Genomic DNA, 14,782 nt, shown 5'->3' with positions numbered 1-14,782 from the left:
CCGTCCCCGTTATAATTTCTTAATCTTAATGACTCCCGAGGGGGCGAAATCCAGTCTTTTGTCTACGAACATTTGGACAAACTCAAATATTGTAATAAAAGTCTGTCCATCTTGTGAAACTTCTCCGCGAGATCAATATCACATTTAATTACTGTGTCTTTCAAAACATCCAGAAGACTCTCAAAATCTACAATGCTTAGTTCCTGAGTTGACACTAGCCTAATTCGAATTATAACAGACCATTATGTAACTCAAGCACTTGTGTGTAGTTTGTGACGTGTTTATAAAATTCCCGTCCATTCCGTTACGCTTGGTCTTCCAAACTCCAACGTCTCACCAGTTCGGTGACAGACGAGCAGTTTTGGGATCGTCATCACTCCTTTTCATCACTTGCTCCGCCCACGAAAGTCAAGTAGTGATGACCACGTAGCAATAGCATTGCGAATTGCGAATTGTATTTGTTTATTTTACTCTTAAAAGACTATGCTCAAAGATCCCCTTGCAAATGGTGCTGTTACGTCTCACATACTTTGATTTAATTGATTTAGGCGGTTAAAATTATTTTACAGTGCATTTTGACTTGAACCTTTCCCTTTCTGTCCTAAAAACATCCGCGCAGTACGGTGCTGTGTAGTCACTACACATGCAAAAAATTAGAGATTTTAAATCGTCAAAGTGTAATATTCATCGGTAATTGCTTCAATTGTTTCTAGTTGAAGTCAAAACTGATAATATTTTTTATCCAATGAGGAAGTTCAGTGTCTTTTTTATTTTTTTTTATTTGTTAATAAAATATTGAACTAAGCCAAAAATATTTATTTTTTATTTTTATGTATTGTATTATCAGCGGTATGATTTTTTAAAGTTTTGTATTTCTGAAATAACTCCACGTGTGACGTCAGAGCTTGTTCTATAACAGTTCTTCTGATTGGTTCGTTTACGGTGACCAAACCGGTTATCCTTCAAAGCTCTCATATCATTGGATGGTTCACATGAACCAGTGACGTCATTCAAAGTAGTGCGTTTTTATTAAAATACATTTTTTTTTCGTACATTTTAAAGAAATTTTACCGTACATATTAATGCTCTAATTTTTACCGCGCGCAAGAAAACATTTTTTGTATCCAATTTCCCGTAGGGCTTAAGTACTTCATTGCTAAAAATATGAAAAAATTCATACTCTCAGTGCGCTCAAAAGAACCGCTTCCAACGAAACGGGAGCTATTAACCCAGCTAACGGGCGTCTAGGAGAAGTACAAGAAATTTTGCCGTTCGCGCGTGTGACGTATAAAAATTGTTTTTCTCTCTCCCAAATATACCCGTATTATCTAAAGTGAGACGTAAAGAGTGTGCGAGACAATTATATATTAGGATACTGTTTTACTACGAACACAACATGCGACACATTGGAAAACATTCTATTGTATAGGTGATATCTCCGATTTTTGATAAAACGCTTTTTGTGTTCCCAATATGCATTCATTATTTAATAAAAAAAACATTTTTATTGATACGTAAAGGTATAACGAAGGAATAATCTCAACCCATCATTTATTGTATTTATGGAGTACTAATACCCGTATGCAGAGACAAAACTTAAGGTGAGGAAAGTACATTGTAATTTCAAATGCAGAGAATAACCCGCACGTGAAGACAATTGAATGTACTCTCCTCACCTTAAGGTTTGTCTCTGCATACGGGTATAAGACTAGTCTTGGGGCTAGTTGACCCAATAATTCAATATGGATTAAGAATATGGGAACTTAGTTTCAAATCTTATACCGTCAGAGTCTTGAACTTACAGGTACAAATCTTAAATAACTATCGTACCTGTAAAAATAAAGATTGAGGCAAAAGACAACAATAAAATATTATTTGTTTATGTTAACGTTTTGCCAATTAACAAACAGTGTCAGTATAAGATAGTGAGAGATTTCCTCGATTGCAGTTTTAAATCCAAAGTAACCCACCAGATCGTGACCCGACAAGTATCGGCACAGCAGCTGACGGTACCACGACAAAAGAACTACTATAGAGATAGAACAATGGGGAGTGTTGTACCAAAACTGTACAATTTAATACCAGCTGTGAGGAAAAAAACCTAAATTATTTTTTTTAAATAGTCAAAACATTAATAAAAACAGCAAGTGAAACTTAAGTGTGCATATAAATATATGTTATTCTTTATTTATTATTAAACTACGTACTTGCATGTAATTTTTTTTTTTAAATGTAATGTAACCCGCAGACAAGCATCAGCTTTGCGGGAACAAATATACAATTATGTGTGTTACTGATTTGTTAAAATAAATAAAACTTTAAAAAAATAAATATTGAAGTTATTATGTGCAATGTGTAAAAGCTACACATCACCGGGAAGGGATAGTTAAATCATACATTTTACTGTAAAGTTTTGTTAAATAAGCATATTTTTCGCGCCAAAAAGGGGAAAGAAACGTAAACTTAAAAAACACAAAATTTATTTTTAATGACCAATTTTGCGAACAAAATAATATTTTAGGTACATATTAATATTAAATTGTCCTGACGAAGAGACGAGTACGTCTGAAAACCGGTAGACATAGAAAAGTTGGTAAGTGGTTATACAGGATGTTCTTTAAATCCTGTCACATCTGAAACCACGATGATCAGTATGGGCAAGAAGACATATTAGCATATTTAAAAAAATAATTAGAACGTAGATTTTGTTAAAAATAAAATATTTAAAAAAACAAATGGTGTCTTACTTCTGCAGGGAAGAAGAGAGGGGGCGTGGCCATGTGATTGAGGGTGTATTAAACTCCCCCTCCCCTCTCCTCGCTTCTTCCTTGCAGAAGTAAGCAACCATTTGTTTTTTTTAATATATTATTTTTGTAAATTCAATTCGTTCTAAATATTTATTTTAATATGCCAATATGTCTTCTTGCTTATACTGATCATCATGGTTTCGGATGTGACGGGGTTTTAAAAACACCTGTATACAAATAAAACATTTATTAAAATGTTTGACTACAAGCTTTAAATATTAACAATACACATTTATAATTTAGATGTATATATATATTTTCGATTTATTTATAGATAATTCATGATCCGTGTCTGAAATTTAACTACCAGCTGACCCGAAAATCGGATTCGATATATGGGTCAGCTGGTAGTAACATATTGATTGTTTCCGGGCAAAATGATCTTCGTTTAATCTTTTTTTTGTTATTTGATTTATTTTTGAAACCAATACAGTCATAGTTATAAACAATAAATACAGAGTAACAACAAATAACAAGAAAGTGGATTTATCAACAATATTTTGAGTTTGTCCGAATTTTTGTAGACAAGGACTGAAAAGGTTGACTGACAAGGTTGATAAATCCACCTGGTCCATGAAGAAGAATAGAAATTGAAAAAATAACATTTTTAGGCGTTGCCTAGTATGTAGGTGAAATAATTCAATTAGATGAATCTCACCCGCATAAATAAATGTTTCAGCTGTTTTACTTCACAAAAATCAACAGATGAAAGAATTGAAGGAATATAGATGTTCGAATATGGGCAGAATGGTGAATGTTACACAGTGTGTAAAATGTTCACTTAAACCAGCCATTGACAGGTCATAAGCCCTCTGTAGATGCCTAGACTTCTATGTTACCTTCTCTGAAATGTTCTTCATCTCTGTTGTAATGTGTTAATACAAAAGTTTAGACAAACTGAAAACATTGTTGATCTTTTTTTAGCTAGGCCACTTTAAGAAATTGCTCTACAATTGCCATATGGCAGTAAGATATAATATTATATTACGTACGAAAAGTTTAATAAACAAAAATGAGTATGGGTGAATAAAAGCGAAATGAGCAATATTAAGTACACGGTACACGCATACATGCCACGAGTTTGAGAAGATATGGGAAAAATATTTTTAGCAATGTTCCGCGAAGCTTATTTTCGTCTGCCGCATCGTCTGACTACAAAATCAACCAAAAGGAATGATTTTTTTCCATTTCCTTTGCATGTTTATCAACATCTTTACAAAATTTTAAAACCAATGAATATATTCGAAACGAAATCCAGTCTTTTGTCTACGAACATTTGGACAAACTCAAATATTGTAGTGAAACCAACTGGTCCAAGAAAAGGTTTAAAAATTGGAAAATTGTTTTCAGGCGTTGCCTAGTATGTGAAATAATTCAGTTAGATAAATCTCTTCGCAACAATAAAGGTTTTAGCTCTTTGACTCCACTAAAATCAACAGATGGAAGAATTGAAGAAATATGGATTTTCAAACATAGGCAAAATGGTGAATGTTACACAGTGTGTAAAGTGGCCACTTAAACCAGCCAATGACAGGTCATAAACCCTGTAAATACCTAGACTTCTATATTCCCTTATTTGAGGTATTCTCCATCCCTGTTGTAATTTGTTAATCTTAATGACTCCTGAGGGGGTGAAATCCAGTCTTTTGTGTACGAACATTTGGACAAACTCAAATATTGTGATGCACTTTTATTTTCTATGAAGCAGAAAAACATGTATTATTTTGTATAATTAATATTTTGTGGTTTATTAAGGAGGGGCCTATTGTCGAGGTCACGTGACCATAACTTAATCACAAATAACTACCGACGTGTTAATTAGCGACGTGATAATATCTCACCATGGTTGTTTATTGTATTTGCGATCACAATGCAACATCCGTGAAAACCTAATATTAAATGTCAAAATATTTACGTTTCGCGACGTATAATCCTGCTGCGCAATCACAATTTTACCGGTGTAAATATGGAAAATATTCCAAAACTGCCATTTTCATTTATCGATTAATTATTTATCATGTTATTTATTGCATTTAGCTGGTGGTTGGCAAGCCAAATGTCATAAAAAGCAGTCGCCATAGTAATTGTAATTTAATTTTTACTTTTTATAAGATACTCCTTACAAACGCGTTGACTTATGACTGCGATAACTTAAGCATATTTATTATTGTTCATTGTGATCGCTGAGAAGGCTCATCGATAGATCTTTTTAATTCAGTAAATAACGTTTAACCTTTAGTATTGGTTTCCAAACATTTGGCAAATAAAATTTCTTGGAAAATTTCTTCTTCTTTTATAAATCTCACATAAGCTTCGTAAAGCTTCGTTTCCTGGTAATGTTGATTCGTCAAGCTGTATAGAGAATTTAGATGTTTTTAAATAGTCACATTAACGATTTTCTACACACTGATCATATAATTTTTATTTTATATTTCACCTTGCGTGGACCCCCTGAATTGTTTAGGGACCCCGAAATCAATTTAAATTTTCCACGGACCCCCTGAATGAACCTGGGGACCCCTGAGGGTCCGTAAGGACCACTTTGGGAAGCACTGATTTAGACGATGCATGTGAAATAGGCCTATAGTGGACTGTCAGTGACGTATTTTGAGAAGAAGTAAATATTTATGTTCTAAAAATATTGCCAGTGATAAAACTACATGGCAAAAAATACAATTATGTACGATATGGTAATACAAGAAGACTGTAACACACAATATGGAAAATTTCATTCATGTATCGCCAACGCTAAAAAACATCCGTTTGAACTTTTTAAGAATCGTTAAAAACGTTTTGTAGACAAAGACCGAATCATCAATATTTATAAAAATCTATGCTTTTACTGGGATTATAACCAATTTAAGTCAAGAATTGAAGAATTGACGTTTAAACTTATTTATGTATTCATTAGACTAAGAAATATTTTATCTCTAAAACTTATAAAAACAGTCTATTATGCTTTAATACAGTCAATCCTGCAGTATGGAATTATAGGCTGGGGAGGAGCTTATAGGACAAACTTAAAATCACTCTCTATTATTCAAAAAAAGATTGCAAAAATAATTCTTAAAAAGCCCAGAACCCATCAAAACTAGTATTCGAAAAACTTAATATACCAACAATTGAAGAAATTTTTAATAAAGCCTCTATCTTACAAACTTTTAAAGAAAAAACAATTGAAGTGCAAAATTCAAGTAACTCTAGATTTTCTAATAATTTAATTTTGCACAGATGTAAAACAACAGCAGCGTTAAACCATTATACGTACATAGGTAAAAAAAACTTTAATAAACTTCCGGAAAACTTAAAATCTATAAAAAAATTATCAAACTTTTAAAACTAAAATTAAAAAACATTTAAGACTCACCCCTTCCTAGACTCCATAGCAAAGAATGTTTATTTTTAATTTACCTTGTTTATTTTTAATTTTAATTTTAATTTACTTTGTTTTAATTTACTTAGTTTATAAAAAAAAAAATGTGAAACGAACTCCCGATCTCTAAACACAAGTATCTATTTTATTAGAGAGGTAGAAACGTTATATATAAGATGTTCTGTATTTACCTATTTTGTATTTCAAAAATGTATTTTGTAAAAAAAAAAAAAAAAACATAGGCAGAATTAAAGAAATTACCGCTAGACAATAGGCCACCAATGAGCAAATATGATTTAACAAAAAGTCAAAAAAATAAATTATTAAATTAATTTATATCATTAGAGTACACATGAGAACATGTTCATGTGTGCCCTATTTCTAGATTCAAAAATAAAAATAAAATAAATAACACAAAGTGCCAATATCTATCACCCTTGTAAGAAATACGTTGGGTTTTAGGATATCTGTAAACAAAAGGCCTGGTGGTGTAGGGGTCAGCATATTTGCCTACCATGCGAGAGGTCTCAGGTTCGATTCCCGACAAAGTTGACATAAAATACTTATTTAAAAAATGTGTTTCTACACTAGAATATTTCATAGTCCCTGGATTGGCACCTGAAGCGTACGACTGGTCATATTACCCTCATGTAACAAAAACGATCAAGATACGCTGCGATTGGTTTACCAATGCAGTGCCCTATGCAATATTAGGTGCGGAAAGGAAATGATGTTGATGATGATGTAAACAAAAATGTTTTTAAACGAAACCGAATTTTCCTATGATAAGGTGGAGTGTTTTTCAAAATTTATTTTTATTTTTTAATAGACTACCTATTAAAATAAGCTAACACTAAAAAAACATATTTTTGTGTATCGTAATATCATTGCTTAGATTTTTGAAGTTAAGTTAAGAAAATATTTTTTACCCAATTTTCCGTGGTGCTGAATTTTCTCATTTTTAAGGAAAATTAAAGTTTAAGTAATCTTTGATTTTCTCTCTGTACCTAATAAAGACGCTGCATTTTTTGTATTGTGGAAAAAAAGGTGTACACCCATAGAATAAGGAATAGTCCAGAAGGAGCGTAGAATCATATTTGAATACATCGGACTGTGTCCAATAATTCCCCCACTTAGACACACTTTCGCCGCGCGCATACTTAAAGTCAGATTGATATTACCGAGTAATATTGTCAGATCGCGAAGAATATAACCATAACACAAATGTAAGGTAAAAAAAAAACAATTTGTTAATTTATCTAAAACTTTATTGTGCACTCGGAAATTTTGATTGACACAACAGAGTAGATAAGTAAAGGGTCATTTTATAAGAGTAATTGATTTCATGATCTTTGAACTTAAAATATAAAATAAATTTTATTTTACATAAAACGGATATTTTTATGTCATGTTAAATAATATTTTATGTTTTAAAGATAATGTCGGCCAAATGTCCACCACGGCGTTGTTTATTCCGAGGTTTAATTTTCATTATTTATCTTATAATATGAGCAAAGTAGGGTTAACATTTTTACTACCCTAGCAATACTATCGAAATTTCCATTTTGTTTCTTCGACAATCTGACAGATGGAAAAATAATTAAATTTTTACGTAATGCATTTGTGACAAACACATTCATTTGATAATTACACATGAAATGTGATTGCATCGTGTTTCTTTACGATCCTAGCAGTATTTCTACACTTTAAAAGGACACAACACGGCATGGTTAAATTCGAATCAGGAGTTGCGTACTGAGCGACGTCTACAAAGAAACTAATGAGTCAAAACGTAAACATACTCATTTATGAGTAGTTGAGTCGCCTTCTGTTTGATGTGCGTGTGCGGTTTCTGGACTATTCTTAACTCTATGTGTGCACCATTAGGTTATGAAAAGATAATGAAATTGATGATTCAAATATTTATAAAATCAAATATTGTAAGATGGAAACACCATCCTTATTCTAATACTATAATCGCCGACAATCTGTATTGAATACCGCAGCGAGACTTATTTTCGGAATCTCTAAGTTCAGTCATATCACTCCACTACTTCGGGAACTACACTGGCTACGTTTTCTACAGAGGGTCGAATACAAACTCTGTTGGCTTATGTATAAGTCACTGCACAACTCTGCTCCGCAATATCTAAGGGAACTATGCATTCCAGATGAACTAGCTGACAGGTGTCTCACGCTTAGATCAGCTACGTCTACGGCGAAAGGAAAAGTTATTTTACCTCTACGCAAACAGCGCACTAAATTTAGTGAACGCGCATTTGCGGTCGTAGGCCCTATGGCATGGAATGCTCTCCCAGCAAGGCTGTGAAAGTGAAGTGATGTTTCGGAAAAAACTTAAAACCCACTTTTTCTCTAAATCAAAATAAATTATTTTAATCAAATTACAAATTCAAAAGAATCACTATGTAAAGCGCCCTTGGGGTATTTTATTACGAAAATGGCGCTGTATAAGTTATTCATAATAATTATAATATTAATAATAATAAGGATGGTATTCCCATCTGTATTCTAACACTATGCCTAGGTGTAATTTTATACCAAGTTTATGAGTAAGGCCCAATGTGATTCACATTTCAGTGGATTGAAAATATATGCGTAAACTGTCCATAATATTTCTATATGCCGACGAGTGCGTATGACGGGATAAGCTTGGAGATTGTGAATGATCGTATTAATAAAATAATTTGGGTGATGGGTTATTTTAGCGGCATGACTTCAGAATATGTGAAGATGATGCATAAAGTGTCCCGACCAGCAAACAAATCTCACGAAAATTTACATATGCCTCATAAACACAATCGTTCGCCCCGTGATCCAGCTGTACGGTTAGGTTATGTTGCGTACTAGGTTAACGAATATCAAGTAAAGAAAATTAAACGCAGCCTCCATGGTGTAATGGCTAAGACGCTTGACTCACGCTTGGCAAAGGCTGTGAAATTAACTCTCGGTGAGAAAATTAAATTTTAAATCTGATTTTTACCAAGCTTAAGTGTTCTGTGCAACTGGGCCTTCTGGCCTGTTGTGGCGCAGAAAAAATAGCTTTGTCCGCCTTGTTGTCTGTTGAACTTCATATTACATTAACGAAAATTAAAAAAATCATAGCATTGATGGCCTCGTGGTACAGATGCAAGGTTTAAATAGGTTCAACAAAGGTTAACAAAAATATTAAAATTATTTATTGACATAAAAGGTGAAATTGGTCAAATAAATAAGTAGAAGTGTACCAACAACAACAACAAACCATCACACCGTTTCCCCGTTAGGGTAGGCAGAGAGGATCGAACGCCACATCACTCTATCTTTGCATACAGATCTCGCTTCCTCTACGTTCATACATCTTCTCATGCACGCGCGCCGATTATTCCGACTTTTGACATGTCCATCTTCAAGTATTTGGTCATGCCATGTCTTCCTCGGTCTTCCTCTATTTCTGCATCCATCAACATTCGCATTGTAAATACTCTTAGCCGTTCTTTCGCTGTCCATTCGTTCTACATGTCCAAACCAGCGCAGAGCTCCTTTATTGATTTTGTCGATAATGCTTGTCTCAGCCTTACATAAGGTACGTGTCTCAACATTTGTGCATCTATCGTACATATTTTTACCACACATTCGCCTGAGAAATCGCATTTTGACAGCATTCAGCCTGCTTTCATCCCTGTTTTTCCAAGTCCTTACTTCGCACCCATACATCAGGGTCGGGACCAGGACTCCGTTGTGATTTGCTAATTTACCAACTATTTTTAAATGAATAACTTATATGTAAATATACTTATATGTAAATATAAGTTATTACATCAAATAATCATGGGTTTTCCCGTTTTTTTTTCCCGATCGTTTAATCTTCGGCCTCCGTGGTGTAGTGGTCAAGACGCTTGACTCACGCACGGAAGGTTCCGGGTTCGATTCCCGGTGAGAACACAAAAATTAAAATGAGATTTTTCTCAAGCCTGGGTGCTCTGTGATGTAATTCACCACTGTGATTAGGCCTCCTGGCCTGTTGTGGTGCAAAAAAAAAAAATGTAAAAATGTAAAATGTAAAAAAAAAAACTTATTTTATCGGGCCTACTCATGATTTACAACACCTGCTTGCACTTGTATATAACATCGAAATTTGTTTAGTCTCCCGCCAGTCTGACGATGTCGGTCACGACGAAACCCGGTCACTGGTAAAAAATTATAAATAAAAGTGGAATAAAACCAGATACATATTTTTATTATTATAATATCTGTTATCTGTTCATTAACTTATAACTTATATTTACAGTAGTTTTCATTACACGATGGGTTTAACAGTCTGTAAAATAATGGCAATTATCAATAAAATAAATGACAAAACTTTGATGATAATAAATGATCACCTTATCAACATCAAAATATGCAAACGTATAAATATAAAATTTATAATAGTGTTTTGAGTATGTCCAAATCTTTGCGGACACGCTGAATTTCCTCCCTAGGGAGTTATTAAGATTTAAATTTGTTGCAACAGAAAGGGGATGTCTTGGCTATGTTAAACGTCTACATTTCCCCAACTCTTTTATCTGTTGACATGTTTGAAGTAAAAGAGCTGAAACTTTTATTAGAGTAGGTGACATTCATCTGGCTGAATTATTTTACCTACTAGGCAACGCCTGAAAACGTAAATTAAATTTAAAAAAAACGGCATGCTAGCTTTTGGAGCTTAAATTTGAATAACGTGTCTGTTTATTATACGTCAGTGGTACAACAACGGCTTTTTACTGAATTTTGAGTCACTACATAAAACAGAAACAGAGAATTGTCACATCCATCACAAGACAGGATGACACGTGAACGACTTCTTAATATTAATTTTATCATGAAAAGGATTGGAAAAGTGTCAAATAATGGAATAGTATGCGCTGAACTTGGCGTCATATTTGCACGAAATTAGTATCAAAATAAATTTTTACGGAGCGGTTAGTAAAATATATATTTTCTTTTTGAATTTTTTATTAATCAAATAAATATCTTTATTTATATATTCATTCATTTATAAAAATGAAAAATAGTTCACATTGACATTTATCATGAGAGTAAACGATTGTAAAAAAATATTGCTGTGTTTCTGTAATCAAATGTCTAATGTTTTAGATTTTAATACATATTAGTAAATATAAGTATTTGATCACTTACCAACTTTTAATGTCTACCGGTTTCAAGACGTACCCGTCTTTTCGTTTAAATAGTAATAATTTTTCAGAGTTCGCCAATCATCTCATAAATTCAAATCACGATTTTAATAAGATCATAATTTAACACTTTGTATACCGGAGCCGTGTAAACACGTGATTATATAACCACGCGGTGTGTTCCGGTCCCGTGAGTTCACGTGATTTACCAGCAGTTCAAAAAAGTGCATTTCATTGACATCTAGTGACTTTTGTAAGTACTTTATCACTGCCAGTAAACTACGTGAAAACACGGGACCGGGACACAACGCGTGGGTATTATAATCACGTGTTTACACGGCTCCGGGATACAAAGCACAAAAAAAGAGTGAGACGCTGTAGGTATATGTGCGAACATTGCAATGCGGCTCTCCATAAAGGCCAATGTTGGCAAAACTATCATGCAAAAATGACTTATTAAATTGTGTCGAATAAATTTGAGAAGTTAACATTGATTTAACCTAGTATTTTCATAATTATTACACGTTTAAGAAACCCTTCACAAAGCATGAAATTTCACAAAAATATGCCGGGCACAGGATAAATTCTATGTGTATTTGGCCGGTACTCAAAGTGTTAACAGGAGTTAAAATCTTACATTTAATTAATAAAAAAGTACTTTAATCAAACAACACGGAGGTGTTTTACATTTAAAAAGCTTTAAAATATGTTTTTTTCCCTAATAAATAATCAAATATCTTTTCAAAATAGTGGAATTTTTTTTTTTTAATTAACTAATCGTGTAATGCCCCTCCCCTTCCAACCCACCCACACTTTTTGGGACATGTCTCCTAATTTTAGTGCATGTTCGGACATGGTGGTTGCATCCTCTTTAACTCTGAATGTAGTTTATGTTTTTTTCGTTAATACTCTGTATACTACAGTGATGGTAAAGGTGAAAGTGTATTTTAGTATTTGCATGTTGGTGTAGTAAGTGTCCTGACGAAGAGACAGGTACTTCTCGAAACCGGTAGACATTAAAAGCCGGTAAGTGGTTTAATACTTACATTAACTAACATTTACTAAAATACATCATTGTAGCTAAATTTGTGGGCAAGTTTATGTTTTACTGAATAGGTGAATTAGTACTAGATTACGTTTGTTAATATTAGATATGGCAGCCAGTGTTTGTTGCGTACAAGTTTTAGAGACATTTAAAGTTATGAGATTTGATAAAGCAAAGACGTCCACTCAGCCAATTAAAATTTTATAAGAAACTAGCGGACCTGACAGACGTTGTCCTGCCCAAACGTTGGCTTGCCTGCTATTCGCTTGGAAAAAGATTTTCATTGATAAGTAGGTACCTAGGTACTTGTTTATGGTTGAATTCCAAAGCATAAAATAAATATTTTTTCAAATATGGCATTCTTTTTGCAAACGTCAAACTACGGTCTTCTCACCAACAGAGGGGTGTACTTATGTAGGGATACGAATTTTAAAATGTATTGAATTTAATATTATTTTAGTATTGCCGAAAATCCAGTAAAAATAAATAAATGGGTAGTAATTATAAGGAATTTAAGGAAAGAATTTGATTGATATCCACAAAAAACAAATGCAGTTTGTAAACATTAAAAAACAAACTGTTTTTACACAAAAAACAACATCTTTCATTTTTTTTTGTAAATGCATTCTCTTCGAATGCAACCCTGGTAGATCGATGAATAAATCATTTATGCTCCTTACTTTTTTTTTACATATTCGATTAAGATTTTAATATCTACGAACACGCACAGCGCAAAGATCTATATTTCTCTGAAAACCGCACGTAGATCGGTTAAGCCGTTTAAGAGGAGTTCAGTGACATCACACGTACAGAGGAATTATATATATAAAGACTAGCGGACCCGATTGACGTTGTCCTGCCCGAATGATAGCTTGTCTGCTATTAATTGGTTCAGCCTACGCAAAATCTCGAAAAATGAAAATTTTCGATAAACTATATACTTAGTGACATTTGACATTGAGATCGCAGCGCCACCTACCGGGTCCAATTGTGAATCATAACCACCCAGGGACCCACCGACAGGGGTGCGCTTTATTCATGAATGCGATTTTCAAAAAGTATTAAATGGCAGTTCATATTATTTTAGTATTACCAGATATCCAGTAAAAAAAAAATTAGGAAGAAATTTTTAGGAATGACTAGGATCCATAAAAAGCGAATGTTTTTCTGTAAACATTCAAAAACAAACTCAAAAATAACAACATCCTTTTTTGTACATGCATTCTCGTCGAATGCAACCCCGGTAGTTCGACGCAAAAAATATTTATGATTCTAACTTCGACAGATTCGATTAAAAATTTGAATGTCTACAAACACGCGCAGCGCAAAGGTCTACATTTCGCTGATAACCGCACATAAATCAGTCAAACCGTTTAGGAGTAGTTCAGTGATATCACGCGTACAAAAGAATTATAAATATATTAATATAAAGATAATTAAATCACTTTTTGTCTTACTATATAGTAATCATAGAATTATAATGTACCAGAAGGCGCGTAGAATCAAGTTTGCATACATCGTACTGTGTCCAAAAGTCCCCCCTTTACCCGATATCCCGCCTGCGCGCATGCGTGAAGTTGACGCGTAATGTTGCCAAACCGCGAACAATATATTATCATAACACAAATATAAGATAAATTTGTGTTTTGTTTTGCTATCTATTCATCAATTTATCGTTTTTTTAATATATTTTTTTCCCATTATAAACAATTATTAATATAAAAATAATGTGACCTAACTGGGGTTACCCGTATCGGGGACACTTACAATATACTTTTAAAATCATTTTTACATGTGAGAATATACAAAGAAGACTTAATATACAGAGATAATTTATTTTATTTTATTATTTTTTACGCCCATAAGGCTTTAACATACATGGAAGTTATATAAAAACAACATAAAATTTAAAAATTACAATATAAAGCAATAAAAATAAGAAGATGAGTATATAAACAACATAAATTTAAAAAATACAATATAAAGAAATAAAAGATAACAACAGTGTTTAGAAGTACAGTTGGTATAAAAATATAACAAAAGGCTCAGACAGTTTTAGACACTACGTATTTATGTTTATATTTAATTTATGTATACCTAAATATTTTTATTATTTATTCAGAAAAACAACAGCAATACAAAAAATATATACAACATTATAAAAAAACATAAAGTAAAGCCAATTAAATTTTCCACATAAACATAATTATAAAAATCAAGTTAAGTTAGATATTCATACATGTATTATTTATAGTATAAAACGCACAATAAAATAACAAAAACATAAATTATTATGAAAATAAAACTTTGTTATCAGTGTTACACAATTTTATTCTTTTACAAGAACACAACTATAGTTTCGGGAGAGCACTCCTCCCATCGA

Source organism: Micrasema longulum, unplaced genomic scaffold (assembly GCF_059751315.1).
Source record: "Micrasema longulum isolate JH-2025_06_02 unplaced genomic scaffold, ASM5975131v1 h1tg000843l, whole genome shotgun sequence".
Taxonomy (NCBI): Eukaryota; Metazoa; Arthropoda; class Insecta; order Trichoptera; family Brachycentridae; genus Micrasema; species Micrasema longulum.
This window is presented reverse-complemented; position numbering follows the sequence as displayed.